Genomic DNA, 26,243 nt, shown 5'->3' with positions numbered 1-26,243 from the left:
ATATCAGGTCTTGAGCCCAAAACTGCTAGTATGCTTGCTTATTGCTATATCCACATGACGTTTCATAAAAGCCATTTTTAGCATAGTTTGGAAAAAAAAATGGAAAAGAGACTTGTTCTATTTTGTTCCCTGCAATAATATGAAACATGACATGGAAAAATTGAAGTCATTCTTTACTTTGAAGTCTTTGATACCTCATTCAAAACTTTCCACACTTATTTTTACCCACAAGCACACTTGCACTTGCTATTAAGAATACTTTAATGTACTCCTGAACAAGGCTGTACTCGGGGAATGAACTCTTATGTTTTGAGGATCATAGTTCTTAATGAGGTGCAGACAAGTGTTAAAATATCACAAACAAGCTTTGACATTTTCAAATTACTATATAGAAGAAGGTGATGCCTAGATCTTATCTTGTTGGACAAGTGTCAAGTAATTTTCGAAGTACAATTTGAGGTACTTAGGGCCTAATTTGTAGAGCTCTGAGTACTTCTGAAGATCCCAGTTTGAGAATATAGCTACCTGGAATCTCATAAAGATCAGGACAACGCTGTTCACTGTAAATGGGTTTATGGAACCCTATTCCAAAGGTGCATAAAAAAACTAGTGTTGCTCTAGGAAGTGGTCCATGGAGTGTATTTTGAGGTATAAATGTAGAGTTCATAGAACCATTGGATTATAGGAAAGAGGGTTGGAAGGACTTCACAGGTTCATCTAGTCCAGCCCCCTACTCAAGGCAGGATCACATGTGAATAAACCATCCTATCCAAGTGTCTGTCCAATCTGCTCTTGAAAATTTCCTTAGATTTCCACAATTTTTCTAGGTAGCCCATTCCAATTCTGAACCAGCCTTATAGTCAGAGAGTTCCTCCTCATCTACAGACTAAATCTGTCCTGCTGAAGCTTGAGGACATTGCTTCTAGTCCTGTTACCTTTGGCCACAGTAAATAGTTTATATCCATCCTCTCCATCATCACCCTTTAGATATTTTAAGACTTATCAAATCCCACCTCAGTCTTCTTTTCAACAGACTAAATAACCTTAGGTTTTTCATCCTGTCCTCAAAAGTCATGCTTTCTAGGCCTCTAATCATTGCTCTTGCTCCACACTGCACTTTTTCCAATCTGTGCACATCCTTCTTGAAGTATGGAGTCCAAAAGAGGACACAGTTCTCCTGGAGAGGCCTGATCACTGCTGAACAGAGTGGAAAAAAATAATTTCCCTTGATTTACAAGTGACAAGAATCCTGCTAAAACAATTCACTATACCATTGATTTGTTTTGCAACAAGAGCGTTCTGGTTGGTTCATATCAGCTTATGGTAACTTCTAAGTCCTTCTCTGCAGTACTGCAGCCTACCCAATTATTCTCCAGTCTGTATTTGTGCATGCAATTTGTGTATGCTGGGGAGAAGGCTTTTCTCAGCTAGACTTACTGACCTGCTTGATCGGGCTTTAAACTGAGCCCACCAGGGGATGGGGGGAGTATCGTCACTGCAAGCCCACTGGGCAGTTTTTGTAAACCCAGCAGGCTAAGGCACTTAAGGGACTCCACCCCTACACTAGCCCCAGAGCGATCTGTAGGAAAGGCAAGGGCACCCAATTGGACACTTACATGCCTGTACACCAATGCAAGGAGCCTGGGGAACAAACAGGAGGAACTGGTCCTCCTGCTAAACAAAAGAATTATGATCTCATAGGGATAACAGAGACCTGGTGGGATTCCACCCATGACTGGGCTACAGGCATAGGTGGCTATATCTTGTACAGAAGAGTCTTTGCGGACAAAAGGGGCAGGGGGGGTAGCTCTCTACATCAAGGAAAGATATACATCCCTGCAAGCTGACATTGGCCCCCAGGGGGGATGACTGGAGACATTCTGGGTCAAAATCCATGGTGAACAAGGCACAGGGGACACAATGGTGGGAGTCTACTACAGACCTCCTAGCCAGGATCAAGAGCTTGACCAGAAATTCACCAGGGAATTGGCTGAGGCTGCAGGCTCCCAGTGTGGTTGTCATGGGAAATTTCAACTACTCTGACATCTTGTGGGAAGAGCACTTGGCCAAATCTGAACAGTTGCCAAGCTTCCTCATGTGCGTGGATGAGCTCTATCTGACTCAAGAAGTCTATAGACCAATGAGAGGCAAAGCGCTGCTTGACCTGGTACTGGCAATGATGGATGACTTAATCAGTGACCTAATGATTGCAGGGAAGTTAGGAGACAGTGACCATGAGCTGATCACCTTCACCATCTGTGAAGCTGGCAAGTCAGTCAGCAAAGCAGAAGTCCTCAACTCTGCAGGGAACTAGTGGACCTTCTGCAACTAAAAAGAAAGGCCTATAAAGGACGGAAGGCTGGATCCACCCCAAAGGAGAAGTACTCTGCACTGGTCCAGACCTGTAAGGAGTGAACCAGGAAAGCCAAGGCTGCAACTGAACTCCAACTGCCTACACATATCAAGGACAATAAAAAGTCCTTTTTTAGATATGTGGGGAGCTGGAGGAAAAGCAAGCATAACATTGCACCCCTGCTAAACCGTATGGGTCAACTGACAACTGACGCACAGGAAAAAGCCAGCTTGCTCAATGGGTATTTTGCATTGGTTTTTCACCAGCCCCAAGGAATGGCCCTAATCAATATGGTATGGGATGGCCAGGGTGAGGGAGAACTGTCACCCTTCATCAATGCTGACCATGTGAAGGAACACTTGAGAGGCTGGACATCTTCAAGTCAGCTGGCCCAGACAGCTTACACCCCAGGGTACTTAAGGAGCTGGCAAGCAACATAGCTCAGCCACTGGCATGGATCTTCAAGAATTCATGGCGCTCAGGTGAAGTGCCGGAAGATTGGAAGAAGGCCAATGTGGTGCCTATCTTCAAGAAAGGGAGGTAAGTAAATCTGGGAAACTACAGGCCCATCAGCGTGACCTCCATCCCCAGTAAAATCTTGGGGAAAATCATCAAACTGACCTTTCTTGATAAACTGGCTGAAGGCTACGTCTTAAGGGATAGCCAGCACAGGTTAGTTGTGGGTAGATCTTGCTTGACCAATCTCATCTCCTTCTGCAACCAGGTGATATATCACCTGGACAAGGGAAAAGAGATTGACATCATATATCTCAACTTTAAAAAAGCTTTTTATCTGGTATCCTATGATCATTTTATAGAAAAACTGGCCAATTGTACATCACAGTCCGCTGGCTGGGGAACTGGCTTTGAGATTGGACCCAGAGAGTGGTAGGTGATGGAAGTCAATCATTGTGGTATGCCATGACCAGTGGGGTGCCCCAAGGCTCTGTCCTTGGGCCTATCCTTTTTAACATCTTCATTAATGATGTGGACATTGGTGTCAGAAGAGGATTGGCCAAGTTCGCTGATGACACCAAACTTTGGGGAAAAGTGTCCACATGCAAGGACAGGATGGTGATCCAGGCCAATCTTGGCAGGCTCAGAAAATGGATGGATGAACGCCTGATGGCCTTCAACTCTGAAAAATGCAAGGTACTCCACCTTGGGAAGAAAAACCTGCAGCATGCTTACAGGCTTGGAAGTGCTATGCTTGCTAGCACCATGGCTGAAAGGGACTTGGGGGTCATGATTGACCACAAGATGAATATGAGCCACTAATGTGATGTTGCAGCTGGCAAAGCGAGCAAAATGCTGGCTTGCATCCATCCATAGATGCTTCTCAAGCAAATCCCAGGATGTCATCCTCCCACTGTACTCGGCCTTGGTGAGGCCACACCTGGAGTACTATGTTCAATTGTGGGCTCCACAATTTAAAAAGGATGTGTAGAGGCTTGAGAGAGTCCAGAGGAGAGCCATGGACATGATCAGAGGGCAGGAAAATGGGCCTTATGATGAAAGGCTGAAAGCAATGGGATTCTTTAGCCTGGAAAAGCTTGGGCTCAGGGAGGACCTGGTGGCTGCCTATAAGTATATAAGGGATGTACATCAGGACCTGGGGGAACGTCTGTTTACCAGAGTGCCCCATGGGATGACAAAGTCAAATGGTCATAAAATTCTCCAAGGCCATTTCAGGCTAGACATAAGGAAGAACTTCTTTACAGTCTGAGCCCCCAAGGCCTGGAACAGACTGCTGCCAGAGTGGTGCAAGCACCTACTCTGGATTCCTTTAAGAGTCAATTGGATGTTTATTTTGATGGGATCCTGTGACCCCAGATGACTTCCTGCCCCTGGGCCAGGGGGCTGGACTCAATGATCTTATGAGGTCCCTTACAACACTAATGTCTATGAAATCTATGAAATTTCAAGTACAGGACTTTATACTTGCCTTGGTTGATTATGGACGTTTTGTCCCGTCTATCCTTGTCAATCTGGATCCTGGCCTTACACTTCCAGAGGGTCTGCAATTCCACTCAACTTGTTATCATCCACAATTTCCTAAGCATGCACTCAATCCTATTGTCTGAATCATTAAAGAAGATATTCTACAGTATCAAACTGAGGACACACCTATAGGGAACCCCTTTGATACCTCCTCCCAACTAACCACTGAGCCATTTGTGACTATTTGTTGATCAGGATGATCCAACCAGATACATATTCACCTTACAGTACTTTCATGTACCTCTCTGAGTGTAAGGCTTCTGCACTGCAGCTGGGCTCCTAGGCTGTCAGTAACACTGAACTCCTTAAGTTGGGCCAGCTGAGCCTCTACCTGATGATCAGTTCTAGGTGCCTCTTGTAGCATCTGGCCCTTGCTATGCAAAAACTGGCTTCAGTCTATGAGTAGTTCTCATCCATGTGACTTTCCTGGTGCTTGCTCCTGCATTCCTGTCCATGTACTCAGTCCCTGAACATTAGAACCCCAGTTTGACTTCTGCTTGCTTCCTGACATCCACTTCTGATAACCCCCTAGAGTGGCATGTGAACACTGGTTTGACATCAGCTTGCCCCCTGACTACAGATACTGGTAAACCCCCTGGTTCTAACCGCTGGCCCGAATGCCTCTGTAGACCCTGACACCATGGACTGAGACCTTGTAGTGGTGGAGAGGCTTGTATATCCCAGTGATCCTCAGAGCTATGTTACCTAGATTCTCAGGCCCCTTGTAGGGCCACCCATGGTGAAGAGGCCTGGGCAGGGGTTCCAGAAAAGCCATGGCCCAGCTCCAAGCCCCCAGCAGTGGATCAGGCAGAAGAAGTTGTCAGAATGTCAACAACCATAAAGATAGAAGAAGGCTGCAGCAAAATGGAAGTCTTCTGTCATCTAGGGTTCTCCTTGGCATTGGGCCCAGATCTTTACCTTGTCAAAATTGTTTGGTTGCTGCACCAGGTTCCTCATGTTAAACAAAGTAATGAACAGGCTTCCACCACAGGGAACAACACGCTGTCCTGCACCAACCTCCAAAATCTCCTCCATCCCAATAGTTTCTAGCCTAACCTTCAGGTGTTACAAGAAGTACTGTTCTCAGGCCAGGTGACTACTCCTCCAGCTCCTCAGATGTAACTGCTGGCCCTACTCCAAGGGTCTGAGCTTATACTGCTCCTGCCCAGCCTTCTTCCAATCAGGCGGCCCCCTGCAGTTAGGTGACAATCTAATTGGGTCTGAACCCACCTGATGGCTGCTCTACAGCTTGACTGATGGTCTTAAAGTGGCAAGCACAAGTGCACTGACAGAAGGAGTAAGGAAAGCCAGCTCCAATGACATCTGTCTCTTGTGCAAATATGCTGAGTATGATCTTTTTATCACAAACACCATTTTCAGGCAGAATGACAAATACAAGACCACCTGGAGACACCCTTTCTCTTAAGCATTGGCACTTCCTTGACTGCATTATTGTTAGAGCCCATGATCAAATAGAAGTCCATGTCACCTGAACCATGGGAGGAACTGATGGCTGCTGGACAGATCACCATGTTTTCAAATTAATTCGGAACATCCAGCTTGCCCCAAAACACTGAAAACAGCAAAAGCAATGTGAAGGATTCTCAACACCATATCTCTTCAAGAACAAAAGGTATGTAAGGTTCTACAACACTCTTTTCATGAAAATCCTTGCTTGTGTCCTTCTGAACCATCCCCTACCTCTCACTGAGGAAGTCCTACCAGGATCTCAGTATGGTTTCAGACCAGCCTGTGTAGCAATTGACATGATCTTTGTTGCCCACCAGATCCAAAAAATGTGTCGGGGACAACATCAGCACCTGTATATAGCCTTTATTAACCTGTCAAGGCCCTTGATTCCATCAATTGCAAACCCTTGTGGAAAGTACTGGCCAGATTTAGATGTCCAGAGGCTTCTCCATTACCAGATGACTGTGACTTTTCTATGCAGTGGATCAGAGACAGATCTACTTATCATCCCAACTGGGGTCAAGCAAGGATGCATCATTGCTCCAAGTCTGTTCTCCATTTTTTATGACAGTCATCTAGTTGTCATTAAGTCATCTAGTCCCCTCAAGAGCCTGGAGAGGTATCATAAACAATGCCTCTGGAAAATCCTTCACATCAAATGGGAAGATAGCTACACAAATGCGAGGATACTTCCTGAAGCTAATGTTACCAGGATTGGATTTGTGATCCTCAACTATCAATTTTGCTGGACTGGATGTTGTGTATAGATGCCAGACTTTTGACTCCTGAAGCAAGTGCTCTACTCCCAGCTTAGTAATGGCCTGAGATCTCACGGTAGCCAGAGAAAATGCTACAAGGACACATTAAAGGCATTCCACAAGAAAACAGATGCCAACATCAAGAGTTGGGAGGACTTGGCTGCCAACTGATTCCAGTGGTGCTGCAACCTCAACCAAGAGGCATCCAATTTTGAGGTAAAGTCTCTTGCCCTCAAAGCAGAGAAAAGAGAGTGGTGGAAGGAAAAAGAAAAGGATCTCAGTCTGCAGCCTACTCTCCATTGTGGAAATATTTGCAGCTTCTGCAGATGAATCTGTGGCTCAAGGTTTAGCCCCTTAAGTCACCTTAAGACCCATCAATGAGTTATGGTAGAGATTATCCTCAGTTCAAGGGATTGCCAGTGACTTCATGTAGTCTGTATTTCTATGCTTATTAATGAGACTGTTGTGAGAGACCATGTCAAAAGCCTTGATAAAGTCAAGGTATGCCACATCCACTGCTCTCCCCCATCCACAGAACCTGTCTCCTTATAGAAGGAAATCAGACTGGACAGCTATGACTTGCTCTTGTTAAATTCATGCTGGCTCTTTCTGATCACTTTGTTTTTCTCTAGGTGCTCCACAATAGATTTCTTGAGGACCTGCTCTATGGTGTTTCCACATATCCAAGTCAGGTTTACTGGTCTTTATCAGTTCCATCTTCTTCTCTTTCTTAAATATAGACACTATATTTGCTCTTTTCCAATAATATGGGACCTCATTTGACTTCCACAAATCCTCTAAGAAGATAGTTAATGGATCTGAAGTTACCTCCGCCAATTCCCTCAATTCCCTAGGTTGTATTCTTTCGGGCCATAATGATTTAAAAGCATCTAGCTTCTCTAAGTAATTCCTCACCTGTTCTGCCTTCTGGGCTGTCTTCTTTCCTGTTTTTGCTGTCAACTGCTCTCTTCATCTGGTAGGCACCCCTATTTGTGAAGAATGAAATAAAAAAGAGCATTAAATACTTCAGCCTTCTCTGCATCACCTCTAACTAGATTGTGTTTTGTCAAATAATTGCCCATGGAGGGATTCTAATAGGCAATGTAGAGTAGGCTGGGCCGGGTCTCCCCACCTCGGTTCCATCCTGAGCAATAAATATTATGGCTCTCACTCATACGTTGGGCATTATAGCTCTGAGGAAGACAGGTGGGTATGGCAACTGAAGTAGGCATAAGTTAAAGAGGTAGAAATACCAACCTTTCACATTGGTGGCATCTCAGAATCCACTTCAGGTATACAGAAATTAGTGCACTCACATATATAAATGCTTTTAAATGTTGATCCAGTCAGTCAGTCAGTATGTGTGTAATTGTCAAGCCATGTAACAGCATCCTCAGTAGCCATGTGTAGTTCCTGTAGTCCACCACTGAACTTAGTGGGCAGTGGATTGGCATAGATCTTCTCCAGTAGCTTGCTAGGGGCAACTTCCCATTGGATATGAGGAGGAACAATTTTTCACAGGACTGGTAGCCATGGTAGAGGGATTGGTTGCTTCAAGAGTTCCCAAGATGATGCACATTGTTGAATGTAGCAGCACATCAACAAATGTGATGTGTGATGACCAGTTCCAGACTGATGCACAGTACTGTGTCACAGAATATGAGATGGCAGGAGCTGACATACTTAGGGCTAAGACTCTTGTACCCCACAATGACCCAGCTAGCTTAAGGAGGTTGTTTTGTGACTTAACTTTCATTGTTGCCTTTTTCAAGTGTTTCATGGTAGCTCAATGTCTGGTTTAGCATCATGCCCAGGTAGATGGGTCATGCTTCATGCCTCAGCCTCTGACCATTCTGATGGATGTTCAGCTCCCAGGAAGCATGGACAATGTATAGGTGGAAAACACTGGAAATTATCTTACTGACACTTGGCTGGAGGCACCAAGTCTTGCAGCAGTCAGTCAGCTTTGCAACATTACAATTCAGAGTATGCTCTAGCTCAGAAAAAGTCTGGGCCTGGAATCCACAGCAGATACTGTCAGCATAAACAAATTTCCATGATGGGTTGTGGTAGGTCATTGGTGTAAAGGTTATGTAAGGTTCGAGCAAGCATAGATCCCTCAGCAGTCCGTTGGTCTGTCATCTCACCTATGTGCACCCTGAACTGTCTATTGTGAAGAAGCAGTTTGACAACATCAGTCACCCATGCAGGTAGGACTCTTGCTATTTTTACAAGCAGATTGGTGTACCAAGCAGTATCATAGGCTGCTGTGAAGTCAAGGAGAACAGTGCCTGTCTTGTGGTTCCTTCGAAAACTATTTTCACTGAATGTTGTTAGTGCAAGTACTTGGTCACATGTATTTTGACCTTGTCAGAAACCTTGATTGATGCTCAGGATGTTCTCCACCTCTGGGACTATGCACTGTAGAATCAGGTGCTCCAGAACTTTAAAACAGTCAGACATCAGTGATACCAGGTGGTAGCTTGACACCTGGTGTAGATCTTTTCAGGATTTGGGATGCTGGTGACTTTTGACATGCACCAGATCTTTGGCAGCTTTCCCTTACACGTGACCCTTGTAAAGAATTGAACCAACCAAAAACAAGCACATGAGCTGAGATGTTGTCCCAGTTTAGCACATGCAGTGGCATATTAAGCTTTCTTACAGTCTTGTGCTGCACAGTGGGCATATCTACACATCACCCTACAGCAACTTAGTGACATGCTATGTTGCTATAGAGGTACACTACTTCCAAAAGGAAGTACTAAAGCATAGCATCGTAGCAATGTCGCTGTATGGTGACGTGTAGATGCACCCAGTAACTTTGACCTGAAAAGAACATTAGTACCACAGAGTATAGCTGAGATTCTTTGCCTTTTCGTTTATTAGCCTCTCTGTTGAGACTGTCTATTACATGCATATTAGTCCTAATCGTGATGATTAATTTCATGATATAGAAAGTAAGACCACGAGCTGATTTCCCAACATTGATAAATGTGCAATAAGAACATAGTTCTCACCCAAAATGAAATGCTATGCATAAAGTACATTATGATTCCTTTCTCCATTAGCTAAAAATTTATTTGTAAGTACTGAAAATATTAAATATGGTTTGAAATGTAAAGTATTAAGCTATAAATCACTATAAAATTTCTGCCAACAAAAATGTCAAAAATCGAGTTAAAATTAGAATATTATAGGCAGCCAATGTTAATTTTTTTAAAGCATTTCAGGGTGGGGTTTCCCTCTCAACTATATAAACAGTCTTCTCTAATCATGATATTCTAACAGCTCTTTGTAGGGGAAGATGCCTTTCAAATTATTCCTCTACATCCTAATATTAACTGTTCCACCACTAGGAAAAAAACTCAGTGTTGTTTTGTTTTTTTCATTTTCAGGTGACTAACTGATGGACTAACAGATAGAGTAACTAATTATACCTTTTATAATATGAGAGTACTGAGAGTTCAGATAAATCTATCTTTGTACAATACATTGCAAATAGTTACTAGGACATGCTTAGAAGTTGTAGTCAATTGGAATAACATGAAAACTGTTCAGCAGATGGCAGTGCTACATGTATATAGAAGACTATAACATCACAGAAATACACTGTTGGGACATGCTTTAATATTCAACAGACATTCTCAAGCTCAGCCTTACTTAGTGTATTTTCTGTGTAGGCACAGAAAGAATCTATTTTCACTTGCAAGTTGTAACACAATTTGTGATGCATTAAAGCAATGATCCTTCAATGTGCTGCCCTTGATAGTGGTTCCAATACAATACCAACCATGTAGCATGAAGGAGAAGCTTTGCAGTGCTTTTCATTGATAGCACAACAACAATGCACCGTGATGTCTGTTTTGTATGTTTTGTTATTCATTCACATGTTCTTTCTATTTTGTTTTTTTATGGGTTTGAACTCATATGTATTACTGGGTATTTAATCAGCAGGACAAGCAGACTTGTATATTTTTCCCTTCAGGCTAGCCCCTCTACTCACACTTCCACTGCCTTTATCTCATCTAGGGATATTCATATTTAAAGCTGCTATCCTTGTGGGCATTATAGGCTGGATAGTGTTCCTTTTAATTACTGTCAGTACCAGCCTGTAAATGGACAGAGAGGTATTCAGTGTGAGGGCACTCTTCCTTTCAGAACACTATGCATTTTATGACTTCAACAATTTCACAAATTTCAGTATGTATGATACCAAATGTATGCATGTCATTTAAAAGCTGCTATGGATGAGAGAAATCTTTCTGATCACACTGTACAAATATTAATGTATGTTCCAAGCAATATGTCTTCTACCAGTGCTTTAGGGAAGATATTTCACATATAATAATTTGTTGTTCTGAATTTTTTCTGGCTAAGCTTCCCATTCTTTTTTATTTTAACCCATTAGTAGGTGTTATACTCTAGTACACAACTGAATACCACCTCTTCATCCTATTTCGTTTCTTCATATTATTTCATTTACACTTGTACATATTAAAGGAATATTATTGGAAAGTTATTTGTAACAGTGATTTCATATGAAAGGTAGTGCTTTGTGGCTGGGTGGGAAGAATCTTCATAGAAAGTCAAAAAACATTGCCTGAAATTTCCATGTTATAGCGCAGGGTGGCCAACTTGAGTCCTGGGCAGCCTCTGTGTGTGGCATGGGGCAGACTGGGGAGGTGACAGGCAGCACAGTGGTAGACAGGGCAGAAAACAGAAAGCAGATCAGCAAATCAGGGAGGAAGCACAAGGAAGAATGTAGAACAGCACATCAGACAGGAAACATGGGGATGGGGGCAAAAAGCCAAGCAGCAGATTGGGCAAGGCAATGTGATCAGAGCTGCACTTGGGTTGGGTGCAGGGCTTCTTTGTGGCATGCCTGCCAAAAAGGTTGCCCCCGATACAGCAACATGAATATCCCAGTCAGAGCTTCTGTCTTATTTCTTTTCTGATTCCGAGTCATTCTTATATTTTATATTTTCCTACCTTCCCCTACAGTTATGTCTGAGACAGATAGGAATTAGAGAAGGACATGTATCATTAATATAGCAACTTGAAGAAGTAATCACACTTTGTGATGATGTCTATAGTACAAGAAAGTGCAGTTATTAGAGGATATTGTTCACTGGTATCCATGGTTGACATACTGGTAGGTCATAACTAGCACTGAAGCCAAGCTGTTCTTTTGAAGGAACTCTTTTCCTTGGCTGTTTGCCAGTGACCTTTGTTCTTGTAACTGCAGCAGAGAAAATATCATCAGCATTTTATTCCTTTCAGCCCCCCTCTCTGAGCTCTTTGGCTGATGTTCCAGAACCTGCACTGCTTGGAGGATTAAGACCCATAATAGTGGATACAGCCAACTTTCACTTTTATGATTTCTTCTTTTTTTCCTTATGTTTCACACAGCGCTTTGTTCCAGTCTAGTAGCCTGTGTCAGTGAGTTGAAGAGTGAGACTAAAGCTCCTGAAATAGAGAGGCACAAAAAAGTGTGACAAACTGCAATGACAAATTGTAGTAAATTTACATTTGGTATCCAATGTGTCAATAAAAGGCAGTAATCCAAGGTGTGCCATTGATTGAGGGTAAAGCTGATCTGGACAGGACTGGATAGAAGTTTACTCATTTCTGATGGCATTCAGGGGTTCCACGTTTCTGTTCACCTGAGTCAGTTGAATCAGGTTCTTAGAAACAAACCATAAGTCAGGTGCTCAAAACTGATGAGAATACCTTAAAAACTATGAGTTATTAAAAAAACACAAAACACCTAAAAATATGGTTTCAGTTCCTTTTGGTGCACCGGAGTTGTATTTTCAAACTTTTACTCCGTAACCATGAAGCTCAAAATTTGAAAATAAAGTAAGAGCACATAATTACATAATTGAAAGAGATGGGACTTTAATAAAAGCAATACATATTGTGATGTGTCATAAAACAGCAAATGCTGGCAGCCTAAAAGGAAAATAACAGAATATAGAAGATTCATTTTAACTAAGGAAGGAGTAATTACAAAATATAAGGCGTAAAAAAGATTGAGAAGCAAAAGTGCTTCAAATTACACAATTGGAAGTGAAATGTGTGTTGGTTTCTTTAAAAAAGAAAAGAACAAAAGTCACACTTCTGAAGTAGCAAATCTCTCAGTGCTTACATATGCAGCCAAATGGTAAGAGTTAAATATTTTTAAACTCAGAAAGAGAGACTTCAACAGAAACGTCCAACACCATCATTCCTAAAGTAGGCACCTGTATGTCAAAATTGAATTCCAAAAGCATGAGTCATTTCAGCCATAAGATACTGGAAAGAGATTCTGTAAAATCTGATGTTTGAAATGCAAAACCACAGTGTTACCCAGTGAATACAGTAAACAGAGCTGCACAGAGAGGCTTCAAAAAGCCTTGCATGCCTAGCAATATGTCAGGAAAACAAAAACTGGCATTTAACAATGGTTTTTATTTTATTTTGTTTTATTTTGCTATTTCTGTCTTCTTGCCTTCAGGCAGCAGTAACAATCAGATTCTAATCCTGAAAATGGAAGGCAGGGGGAGGCGACCTCCAAGCAACATGCAAAACTTTCATGCTGCTTTGAAAGAAAAGACACGCCGTCAGATAAATTATGGGTGTTTGCACTCTCTGTGTTATTTTTTTGTTGGTGGTATATCACAAACGTGACTGCTACCACTTTATCTCTAATTTGAAGCAAAGTGATGAAAACGTTTTTTTTGTGATAGCTCATATTTAGAAACAACAAAATGAGCTGGCTTTGCTCTTAGAGAATGTCTTCCTTAGTTTTCTGGGATCAGTCTGGCAAGGACTGGATTGACTTCTGTTAAGTACAAAACACCCTTATTAGGTTTAGGCAGGGTTATAAGTGCATGTTAAAGAACCAATCTGGAATGAATATTCCATGTCATACTCTACAACCTGTTGGCATACAGCCCTCAGATAACTGTCACTTCCAGCACCTTTTTAATCTCAGTCCCAGCAAAGCAAGTAGCCTTTTTTCTCCTGATGCTATGATTCAAGTGAATATGATTCAAAAGAATCATTTCAACAGCTGTTTATGAGTAGATTCAGAAAATGTCTGCACACAGCTCTTTGCAAGCACTATTCCTCCTTGGTGCACTTTAGGGTGCAACAATGAATGCAAGTCTCTAGAATTCTAGCCAAATTCTTCTGGCTAGAGCAATCTCTAGGTGATAGACTTGAAGCTACTCTTTTTTTGTGACAAAGCAGTGTCAGATCTGTGTACTTTTATCAGATCTGGATTACTACAAAGATGGTGAGGTGCACCTGGAATATGACATGTGGACCAAGGTCAGACAGCTGTGATGGTCCACTGTATAGGCAGCATCGTGAAGAATGTAATGACAACATGTATATTCTTACTGTCTGAGTTTTCATGATAGAGAAGTGGCTGAAATCCTTTTAAAAAGTCTGCAGGGTAAGCAGATGATAGAATAAACTTCATAAGGACAGTACATGATAATACTCTTCCACATCTCTTGCATTGCTTACTCTGACTGGGGGTGGAATTTGTGCAGAAGAAGGAAGAAGTTTATAGCAAGAGTACTTTATCATAACTGTAGTGAGATCAGGAGTCACTTAAACTAGCATGTTACCAGATGAAGTTCAAGATGGTCCGCAGATAAAATTTGTCTTTTTACATGCTGGATTGTCTCTATGAGTAGAACAGTAGCCCTCTCTTTCCCTGCAAGCAAGATTAGGCAGAACTTCCATCTGTCAATCTCCCACTGGCTGCCTGCTCATGAAGAAACTAAGAGATATTCTGAGGCACATTGACATCACAGAACTAGTCAGCATAGACGATCCAATGATCAGACAAGTAATTGCTTTGCTGTACCTCTGAAGACAGGGATAAGGCAAATACAGATCCCTTTTAGGCACAGGATGCTATCACTGGGTAATCCCTGGTGCAAATCAGGTTATTCTGGAAACTCACCTTCTTCAGGGAATCATAAAACATAAGTACTATTGGGCATATTCAGACTTCCATTTCAAAATGGAAAGAAAGATATGTGGCCAACATTGTACTGCCTGTCATCTTCTGTACATCATCAAGTATCTATTTGCAGAACCACTTTAGTGCCTGCTGTGCTATATTATGCAATAGAAAAATGTGCTTTTCTATAGAGAACATATAAATTATTTCACTTATCAAAATGAGCAGATGCTGGCTTCCTACAGTCCTTAATGATTCAGAAGACACAGCAGTGACCATTTGGAAGACCTGAGTGGTGGCTGGAGAGGATGAGAAGGAACATGACATTTCTGATTCAATGTGGGAGTACTGAAAAGCTGTGGATAACACCTCTCCCCCCCCCTTTTATCCACTTACATTTAACATTTGAAGCACATTTATTGTTCTAGTCCATATTTCTGTGTTCAACTTATTGGACAGGAGTTAGGATAAGAAGACCCTTTTTACTCATGTATGTAATTTTGCTTTATTTTTGAACACTGTGAAAACAGCAACAAAGAAAAAAATCTAGCTTGTATGTATAGGCTAGGTGCAGATGTTGCACTTAATGTGTTTTAAGAATGCAGAAAATGCTGTACAGCCATAACAGAATAGAGATTCATGGAATATAAAGTGCTTTAAAAGTGGCAGATCCCACTCTAAATGAATCCTGGATTAAAGTGTACTGACTTAAAGTGCCTTCTGTTAGAGCGCTTTATTGAATGGCTGTGCCAGATCCCATTGACGGTTAACTTACAGAGTGATTACTGCCATCCCAGGCAGCGTTGCACAGGGCTGCACTTTAGCCTCAGGCAGAGCTCATTTGCTTTGCCTGAGCACCAAGCTGCCTCTTTCTTGGTTGCCTCTGATCCCAGTCCCACTGGCAGTGGGGTAGAGTGGAGGAAGGAGGGGGAGGGGTTCTGACCCCAAACCTACCCCAGCTCCGTGGTGCACTGCAGCCAGGCTAGGGGGGGCTACAGGGGAAAGAGTCTGCAACCTGTGTCCTGGCAGCTGCCCCTGCCAGGCCACATTGCAGCTGCTGACTGCAGCTGTCAAGAGGCTGATAGGGTAGAAAGGGATTCTCCCTTACATGGATGTGGTCTGATCCCCCAGCCCCAAGATCCCTACTAGCAATTTGTGGAACAGGCCCTTATTTTGGAGAGGCCCATGTTCCTCTTGACTCCCCACAGCTACTGCTGACAGTTGCCAGCTAGCAGGGCAGGGAAGGGCTGGGGAGAGGAGCCAATCTGGCAGCCTCCTCATAGGCATATAGCTGCATCCTGAGCAACCTGTATAGGAAGGCTGCCACCCCCCGCACTGAAGAGCAAACATCTGTTTGGTTGGCTCCCACTCTAACTTACCACACTTTGAGTAAAGCGCAATAAGTTAAGGGTGATTCTGCCAGGACTTTTTGAACATCTGTACTTAGCCATATTTAGAAGATATTGCAAAAATCAATTATTTTTTTTACCACTTTTAGTATTTTATTTAAAAACTGAAGTCCATCTAGTCCTTTAAGAAGGGTCCATCAAAATTCATACTATTTTTGATATCTAATTAGTAAGAAAGAAAGTAAACTTGAATTGCTGGAAAAATGATGCAATCCACTGGAAAAGGCAGGAGTTTTGCATAGCATAAAATGGAGCACTTTCTATTCTTTATTTAAGAATTTTACATTGTGGATTTAAATGTATTTACTTTTTTTCCCTGAAATGTAGGGACCCACTGTTTTATACTATCCTGGCTTTGAACTAAATCCCTAACTAATGTTGTTGTACTTGTAACAGTCGTGTGCAAAAACATCACCGACTTGATTTGATGTAAAGGGAGAAGTGGAATTTGCTTTCTGTATTTTCCATGTGTCAGAAATTTGGCTCTTGTAAATCTTTATAATTACTACAAGCTCCTTCAAGACAAAAGATGACGTATTGCAAATGAGCAACTTTACCATGTGTATTTAAAGTATGACCAGGCCATACTTGGATGAAAATTCCATAGCTAGGGATTCATTAAAGAAGACTAAGTCTTACCTAAGATGAATTGGTCTCAACTCATGTTAATGATGGTTATCTTAAAGTATGTCAAAGACTTGGGATAGGTCATTAACTACTCATTATACTAATCATCATGATGACCATCTACTAAGGCTTGAGGTATGACTACAAAGACAATAGATTGAAGAAGCTCATGACTTGGTCATTACTGTACTTGGGGTCATATGTAGGGTACATTTTCCAGTAGCCTGGCATGAGAATGTGGCTGCAAGTTCTTTTGTGTCCATTGGATGGGTTTCATTTTTAGATACGTATATGGCCACAACTTAGTAGAGCTGGTTTAACAAAGAAGAGGAAAGACTTTTCACATACTTGTGAAAAAAATTCCCTTTTTCCTTTTTTGTTCACATACTTTAACTTTTTAAAGTTGACAGTATTAGATGACAGTCTAGATGACAGTATTAATGACTAAAACCTTGTTGTTCATGCTGAGATTAGACTTTTATGTCTATTTCACATAAATTGTCCATATCTTTCTACCCATTCTTTTCCAGCCCAGCTTAGTTTAGCCATCACATTTGTAATGGGAGAAGAAATAAATAACAGATATTTTTGAAGAAATGTGTCTGTAGGTTAGTTGTGAAATAAGAGATGACATCCTTTACCCCTTTTTTCAATACCTATGTTCATTATGTCCTCATCACAATAAGAATCTGTAGATACTACTGCACTTACTTTATGGCAGTCCCAGGAAGCCTCAAGTCAGGATCAATATAGTATTGTATTGGTATTGTTCACATAAAGTAAGATATAGTTCTCACCCCAAAGAGCTTACATTCACAGAATATGAATATTTTATAATAATAAATATTACTGTGGTTTATCCTCATTTCCTGTTGTTCCCAGGGCTCTGACTTTTCCAAACTGAATGGAAAACTCTGACAAACATTATTTTCCTTCTGTTGTCTCTTACATCAATTGGCCAAGCCTCTGCAGCTATTTCAATGGATTCTTTGAGAATGAGGAGGTGAAAGATGAAGGGAGAAAGATGCAGGTGGAAATGAGACGTTACTAGCAATCTGAAAAGTGAAGCAAAGTCCATTAAAGTGTTCAAGCTATAGAGATTTATGAGCATAGACTTTTTTAGCTAGTGAATCCTTTACAAACTAGCTTTGAATGTATTCATCATTTAGAAGTATTTGTTCAGTCTTTTGGACACTTCCATAATAGCTGTTTGCTTACAACCCTTTTGCTTTGACTGTTCATTTCATAGAATCATAGAAAATTAGGGCTGGAAGAGACCTCAGGAGGTCATCTAGTCCAACCCACTGCTCAAAGCAGGACCATCCCCAACTAGATCATGCCAGCCAAGGTTTTGTCTAGCTGGGTCTTAAACCTCAAATGTCCTAGCAGACTCTTCAGAGGCATCAGGTGTATATCCATGAATGCTAATCTAAAACATTTCTTGAAAATGCTTTCCTCTGAGTACCCAGAAATTATCTGAAGATTTAAGAATGATGAATGAGATTACCCCAAGAATCAAGGGGCAAAGCAAACTCAAGACATCAGCCTGCATACATGGCAGCCCAGGGCTGTACTGCCTTAGGAACAGTCTCTACCTTAAGTCATGGAGAAGCACTGGGCACTTTTACACATGCTCTGGGGTTGGGTGGGGGGAGGCAGAGGGTAGCACTTTAATTAGAGCGTGGCAGCATCTTTTGCATAGTGTCCCTGCATTCAATGAGCTTTAGTTCAAGTGCCCTACCACCATTTTGAAGTACAAGGACACTAATACACAAGATGCAGGAGGCTGCTGGATCATGATAATTACCACGCTCCAGCAGACTCAGTTAACTGAGTCTGCTCTAATGTACTTGTCACGGGGCACTAGGGTGTCCTGCTCCTTTTAAGGGCTGAAACTCCTAGGGAGAGGGCATGAGCAGTCAGTTGAGAGCCCCAGCTGCTTGTTACCAGGGCAGCCAAAATGTGATGGCTGGCCCACACCTGCCAGTGGTCAGTTGACCAAAAGGGGCAGGGCCTGGCAACCCCAGGACTGAGGCCAGGAAGGCAGTTCCCCACTAGCAGCCAGAGGAGAAGGAGCCTCCAGGGAGGAAGTGCCCAGTGATGCTTCAACTGCCTGATATGCTGCATCTAGGGCTAATGGGGCTCCGTAAGCTCCGCATGTACTCTTGCCTACTAGACACTTAGTGCTAGGGATGAAATTTGATGCTTTTAAAGGGGTAGAGTACACCCTGATCTTTTGTATTATGTTATAGCCCATGGGCTTATGTTTGTTTGCTGTTTATAACACGGGTGGTTTGGGTGAAGCTATTTGGGGAAGGATGAGGCCTCACTGAGGGCTCACTGCAGTGTAGGGATCCCAGAGCCAGAGAGGGTGTGGCATTTGGGGCACAGAGTCCCCAGCACCAGAGAGGGCATGGCATTTTGGGTGCATGCACAGATCCTGGTGCCAGAGAGGGCACAGCATTTTGGGGGGCACAGACCCCAGTGACAGAGAGGGCACAGCATTTGGGGCACACAGACCCTGGCGCCAGCAAGGGCGCAGCATGAGAGGTGCAGAGACAGGGATGCAGACAGCCCAGGTGCCAGTGGGGCACAGAGACAGGGCTGTGGAGAGCCCAGAGAGGACAAGGGGGCCAAATCACAGCAAGGCCAGGACAGAACAATGCCATCTGCAAGGCTTGGGTTGTGGTAAAGGGGTGGTTGGAGCCACGCATATAGCCCATAAGGCTAGGGTGTCCTGAAATATTTATTTTGAAATGGGACCCAAAAAAAGTCTGGGAACCCATGGGGTTCAGGGAAGTCCATCAGGACCATGTCCAACTGGATGTGAAGGCACCCTCCCTATATTATAAGTACATCAAAATGTGGCAGGAGAGAATAGAGGGTGCCCAGGGGACCATATTGGTACGGTCAGGGGGCCCTAAGGGTAACATGGCCATCCTTGAGGACCCCATCCCGTGACAGCGCTGTAATTACAGCCTCCATGCTCCTGTACAGGTACCCACAGTGACTATTATGCTCTACATTATTCCCATTGACTGAGTAATATGCTACATCTGCTTATCCAATCTCCCACTGAGTTCACCCTCTTCAACATCAGTTCTCCTTGGCAGGTAATTTCTGAGAATGACAAGGATGGAGTCAATTATCCGTCTTTTGTTCTCTGCCTCTCCCCAACCACCCTATCTACCTGGAGTAGTTGCCTATTTTGTTCTGTGATTGCTTGGCATTTAAAGTACTTGCAAGAGATCTGCTGTATTCCGTGCTCAGGTGCAACTCAATGTATATAACAGACAGGGCTTCTCAGTACCCTATCCAGACTCAGCCCTGAAGGTCATAGACTCCAATATTGTACTCGTAGCTCACAAGAAGAGAGGTTCATATACATACAAATGAGTACTTTTGTTTGGTAAGGTCAGACTTTTTCTTTTTGCCTCTCTTCATGGAAATATTAGATTTAGTTGTGAACTGACCCTGACTGGTGACAGATGCAACTTTTTGCCAGTTCATCACATAAGATGCATGACTTCAGCAATTGTTCCCCTCCTTGCTATGGAGACTACATGTTTGGTTTTTGGTTTTGTACACTACATGGTTTTTGGTTTTGTACATGTGCATGGAGACAGCAAGATTAAGCAAAAAATGTATGTTTATACTAGTTCCTAAAATAATGGGATGAATATACTCATCAATTCTATTTTTTAAAAGGTAGGCTTTTAGGTATTGCAGCATTGATAATTTGCATAATCAAAAGTGGTCCATCTGCCACTGATGCAGTTACAATAACGCTTTTCTGGCCTAACATATATCTCATAAGACATGTTTGAAAGAAATATTCTAGTGTTGCAAAAATTAGCACATTATTTCTAATTAAGAATTCTATACATATGCAATATAATTGAAAAAAAAATCAACTTCCATGTAAACAAACAGAAATCAATTAAAAAGGTATATGTTTTAATATTGTTTACCACTGAAGAAATATGAACTATAGTGGAGTTAATGAATAAATGAATCACAATTAGTACTCAGTTAAAAAGTTCCTTTTCTTATCACGTAGATACTAACATTAGTTTCTAAGTTTAGATGGGAAAGGACATTAATAAGCAAATGTTTGCTATTTAAAAAAAACCATACACTTCTCCATAACTAGTCAATAGCCAAGTAAAATTAATTTTACTGTTAACATAACAGATGAAGTACTCCAAGGCAGGAGGACATTGAATTTAATATATACACGTGTTCCACTATTTTACATTAAACTATATGTTTAACAGCACAGAGACCAACTTTCCAAACCTCTTTTATGAAAGTGAAACGTATTCACAAGAAAAGTGAAACTAAAGTCAAGTGAACTATTTTTATAAGACAGATTTCCAGAATAAAGGATGCAGGGTTGAGTTAGATTTTCTTATCTTGCCAAATAGGTTCTTAAAGATAATGGGCATGATGCAGGTATCAAATTTATGCTTGATTAGCTCCTGCACAGTAATGCATGTGTAGATGCCTTACTGCACAATAACACTATGACTTGGGACTAACTTTAGTCTGTCGGGTCCCAGGGTCCCCACGGATCGAACAGACGCCACTGGCCCATTGCCTAGTGTGTCATCACCTATAACTGGGGTGCCCCACGTGTACGTTTCGCCTGCCACGACTTTGATCTTAACGGAGTTGGTTCAGATGTCTGACGTGTGTAATCCAATTATGAGAATCACCGGTGTCTCGCGAGGTCCCACGTTTCTGAGGGCTCCGCCACCCATAAACCCTCACCCATTCCACTGGGTGGTGGCCAACTGGCTGGTCCGGCCACGTATCCTCATGTCCACTCAGATAATCCACGAACAAAAAGTGAAAATCAAAACAAGCACTACGACCAAGAAGGTTCCCTTGATCTGTGCCGCTGCTCCGCCTTCCAATCCGAACTTGCTCTCCAAGGGGCCGAGCCCCCTTATTGGCTCTTGGAGAGTCCTCTTGTGGGGCTTGACAAGATCCCCTTTCAACAGTTTTAGTCCACAAGTGAAGTGCACCCCCTATTACAGGCCTACGGTACCCAAAGTCAATAGTGCCCTTCAACTAGGGCTTTTACGGTACCCTCCTCCTGCCAGGCTCTGCTGGTTCCTGGCCGGTAAACAAACAGTCCTAGCCCCTGCAAGGGGCCAGCAGACCGGGTTCAAAAACCCCGCTGGGGCTTTGTTTTCTGCCAGAGGCTCCTACCAGCACTCAGAGTTGCTTTCAGCGTCCCTTGCAGTGTACACTGGTGTGTTCCACCTCCTCCTTGTGCTCTTTCCGGTCCTGCATTGTTTCCACTTTCCAGTCCAAGCCTCTCCTTTATACTGGCAGGGGAAATACTGGCCCCTCCCTTCCCAACACAGCTGGGTAAGGGAACTCTCTGCCGGGCTCCTTGGGGCTGCAGACCTGGGGCCACTGTCCCTCTGCTTAGCCTGGAAGCCTTGAAGCCTGCTGGCTCCTCCTCTCTCTCACATAGTCCCAAGTCAGTCCACACAGTCTTAATGTGCTTTAATGCCTGCATGTGTAGATGCTGACCTATCCCCTCTTATTGCATAGTAGATCTAAGCTGGCACAAATTTTTGTGTAGACATGCCTGGCAGCTTATCAGCATACTGTTCTATTAGGTCACCAGAAAGGTATTATCCAGTACCCCCCCCTACTCCATTGTAATCTAGTTCTATGGGCAACCATGAGAGGGAGGTGTATGGGGCCAATAGGAAGCAATTAGATTGAAAAATGGTCGGCTCAATAAGACGGTTGTTGGTCTGGTAGAGGGTCCTGAGTACTATTCTGGATCCTTGCTTCCAAGTGAGCATTAACTTTCCCACTGGATAGCTCTTCATCCATTTAATTGAATGATGATTAAATGCAGAAGGCGGTGATTTATCTTCAGAATGAATGCTGGAGAGATGAGTGGCCTGTGCCCTGTCTGAGGTGTGGTGGTTAAAGCAGTGTGCTGGGAAGTCAGACAAATGCAGACTCAAACCCCCTTTAGTGAAGAAGTCCTAAAAGATGTCTTGTGTTTCTTGGGCAAGTGCCCTGAGTAGTCAACTGTTGGGGGTAAAACATGGGGGTGCCCCAATGTTCCTTGCATATGTGCCTGGCCAATGTGTAACCTACTGTGGATGCTCAGTCTTTGTATGCTCACTTACACATCTTCAGGGCAAATGCAAGCCCAAACACCTGGCTAGAAAGTTGTCATTTAGGTGCAAAAAGGAAGCCATTCTACTGTATTTGCATGCTCACCTGTATATATGTACCCAGTGACTGAATGTAAAAGACAGCTCCTTGTCATGTTACCATATGGTCAGCTGAATCCTATTGCTAGAACAGTATCTGATATTGTGTAGATTTGGGTTTTTTTAAAATTAAAACAACCTAACTGTTAATATTTACTAATGTTGAATTCCTTTACTGAATAAAACTGAAAAAAGCCAGGCCAAATCATTACCATTTCACAGTGCAAATCTCAGGTTTCATAAAAACATTCCTGAGCTGAAGCAAACAATGACAGGTAATTGTAAATTGTTCTTAGAGGCATGGCAATGAGGTTAGAAACACATTTTGTCTTTGTTGTGGGATCAGCTATGGTGGGATGTGTCCTGGCACAGCTAATTCTGATTGATTTGTACGTACAGATGTTACTTGGGGCCATTGTCCTACAGGATCTGGTTCCATGGGGTTCCTTGCTCCACACTTTCAGACACATACCTTAGGCAGAAGAGGAAGCAGTGGTTTGTGGGACACCTGGGTCCCTTATCCTGTCATATTTCCAGGGACAAGGAATCAGATGATGCCCTTTGCAATATCGAAGAACAAGCTGTTACCACATTTTTGTGACAGAAGATTTTGGTCTTTGTTCCAGGATAACTCCAAGGGACTTCTGAAAGGGATATGCTGTGTCCCAGGAGAGAGCTGCAGCAAGGTAAGTTCAAATTGCAGCATGGGCAGTTTATGGTAGATCAGGAAAAAGAAAAACTTTCTCATTAGGAGGGCAGTAAAGCACTGGAACAGGCAACCCAGAGAGGTAGTGGAATCTCCACCCTTGAAGGTTTTTCAGTCTGGGTAGACAAAGCCTTGGCGGGGATGATCTAGTTGGAGATGGTCCTGCTTTGAGCTGTGGGTTGGACTAGATGACCTCCTGAGGTCCCTTCCAACCCTAATTTTCTATAATTCTGTGATTCTAATATGGTCCAGGAAATATGTGAGGGGCAAGAATTTTGTATGAAATATGGGAGAGGCAAGCAATTGATGTGAGAAAAGAAGGCAGATAAAGACCTCTGTGGCTCAACTGAATGTTTCTTAGTTATGACCACATATAAATATTCATACCAATACCAAGGATAGATGAATTAGGTAAGTGTGGATATGAGGCCGTGTGAGCTTCAGCAGAGCTGTTCAACTTTCGGGTGGTTGGGAGGTCTATAGTTCCAGTTCAGCTTTCACTTACTGTGAAATAATTGTGGGCCCACCAATGTCTCAGCTCTCCTTTCCTCAGTCCTTGCCCCTGTCCCTTACTTTCTCTCCCTCTAGTTAAGTTTCTTTAATTTGGTTGTCTATACCCATACACCTGATCCAGTAAACTTAAACAGGCTTAACATTTTTGGGTGCAGATAGAAGTGACAATTTTCATGAGATCTGGCCACAGAAAGCAGTCTATAGCCATGACCAAACACAAGTGCATGGCTGCAGACAGCTCAAAAATGGCCGAATGAATGAAAATCTGACTGTAATCCTATGAGGTATCAGATAAAGACATTTAAAAATGTAGTGTCTTTTGTAACTTGTGTCTGTGGAGCTCATAGTCTTTCACTGTTTTCAGAATGGGAGGGGGGAAGGGAGTGGAGGGTGTTCAGTCAGGAGGTTTTTCAGTGACCCCCCCCCCCAGGCAGGAGGTGAAACAGGTGTATTGGAGCCCTTCGAGGTGGGGCAGGGCTCCAATTCATCCACCCCACCCTTCAGCAGCACCTGAGGAGCCCCAAGAATGAGCTCCCTCCACTGCCTTTCCTCCCTCCCATTTGAAAACAGCAAGCACTGGCAGAGAGCTTGGCTGCTGCTATAGGAAGCTGGCTGCAGGTTCCCAGGTGGCAGCTGGATTCTCCTCCCCTGGGAACTAACAGTGAACTTCTGTTTGGTCTGGGGTAACATTGTAAGTCAGAACACTGCAGACAATGTTCTGAGTTACAGCTGGTAGCTGCATTTCTGTCTGCACCCTTAATAGTACCAGAAACTCAAACCCTAAGTATATGGACATAACTAGAAATGCCAGATAAACAAATAGATATTCTGTACATGCTATTGTGTTTTCATAGCAAAAAAATATTCTTTGCAAACACAGCAGAAAATATTATGCTTATTTTAACTAATAACTCTGCTAACATTGTTAAAGCTTCAGACTTCTATAGTGTAAATGGATTTTTCAATCAAAATGAAATTTTAGCTGATGCTTTAGAATTTCAAAATGTTCATCTGATGCAAGCTAACAGCTATTCTCTTAAGCTTTTCATTGATTACCAATTACTACTTCATAACAAATGTAGTAATAAGTGGTTCTGAACATTGTAGCACAAAACAATGTTAGACAACTCATAATTCATTCAGAAGTGGATTATTTTTACCACTCTTTGAATAAAGTAGATTTTTATAATATTTCAGTTCACTGCTTTAATAATTTATCTAAAAATACAGTATCTCTGATGCTTTTGAAGATAAAAATTAACTTTTATTTATTTCAATTGATTACTATAACTATTTTCTTAAAAGTAAATAAATTCAGATAATTAAACGTTATATTTTATTTTTAAATAATAAACATAATATGATTGATTTTTATTTAATTAAATTTCTCTAAAGTTGCCCCCACTCCTTCCCCTCCCCCTCACCCCCACACTTTGGCTCAACCTTTCACTTAAAAAATGGATGAGATGATCTGTGTGTTGAAGATAAATCTGCTATTTAACACTGGACCCTATTTTGATTTTTAGCCACTGTTTATCCCTGAAGTCACTAGTATTTCATGTCCTTCAGTTATTCCCAGACTGTATTTTCCACAAATTCCCACCAGTTTGCAGCTTTGCAACCAATTATTTTTTTCATTCCATTTACATAATTCACTCTCATGGCAGGGTATCAGAAGGGAAATGAAGCTGTTTTCATTGAAAGAAGTTTAAGGGTGAACAGATGAGGTTCTCAGATGGACTTTAAAGCATTTTAATGAAGCAATTAAAATAAGACCTGATGGGGGTTAAAAGCTATGAGTTTTTTTCTTTATTTTTTAAAACTATTTTTTCCTCTCCATTTAAAATATAAGTATGAACCTTTAGTACAGACAGTCAAAAAGCCCGAATTTGAATCGACTCAGTCTTTGCAGTTTAGTCTAAAATGCAGAGATTAAACTGAGAAACAACTTGACACACATGTACTTTTGATTCAGAAAATGCAGCCACATGCCTGCAGTACTTGAGGCCAGAAGCCAAGGGGTGCTAGAGCATGCTTCTGGCACATAGCCAGCATGGGCTGTTTGTTCACTTCCTCTTCCTGCTCCCCCTGAGGTCTCTGGGATTTGCAGTCCAGATTCATAGCAGATGGACTCTCCAGGGTTGCTTATCACTTCCTCTTCCTTCTTCCAGGTTCCTCTGGGATTTATAGTC

Source organism: Crocodylus siamensis, chromosome 3 (assembly GCF_052110815.1).
Source record: "Crocodylus siamensis isolate JL-2025a chromosome 3, ASM5211081v1, whole genome shotgun sequence".
Classification (NCBI taxonomy): domain Eukaryota; kingdom Metazoa; phylum Chordata; order Crocodylia; family Crocodylidae; genus Crocodylus; species Crocodylus siamensis.
The sequence above is the reverse complement of the archived record's forward strand: the minus strand, read 5'-3'. Positions refer to the sequence as shown.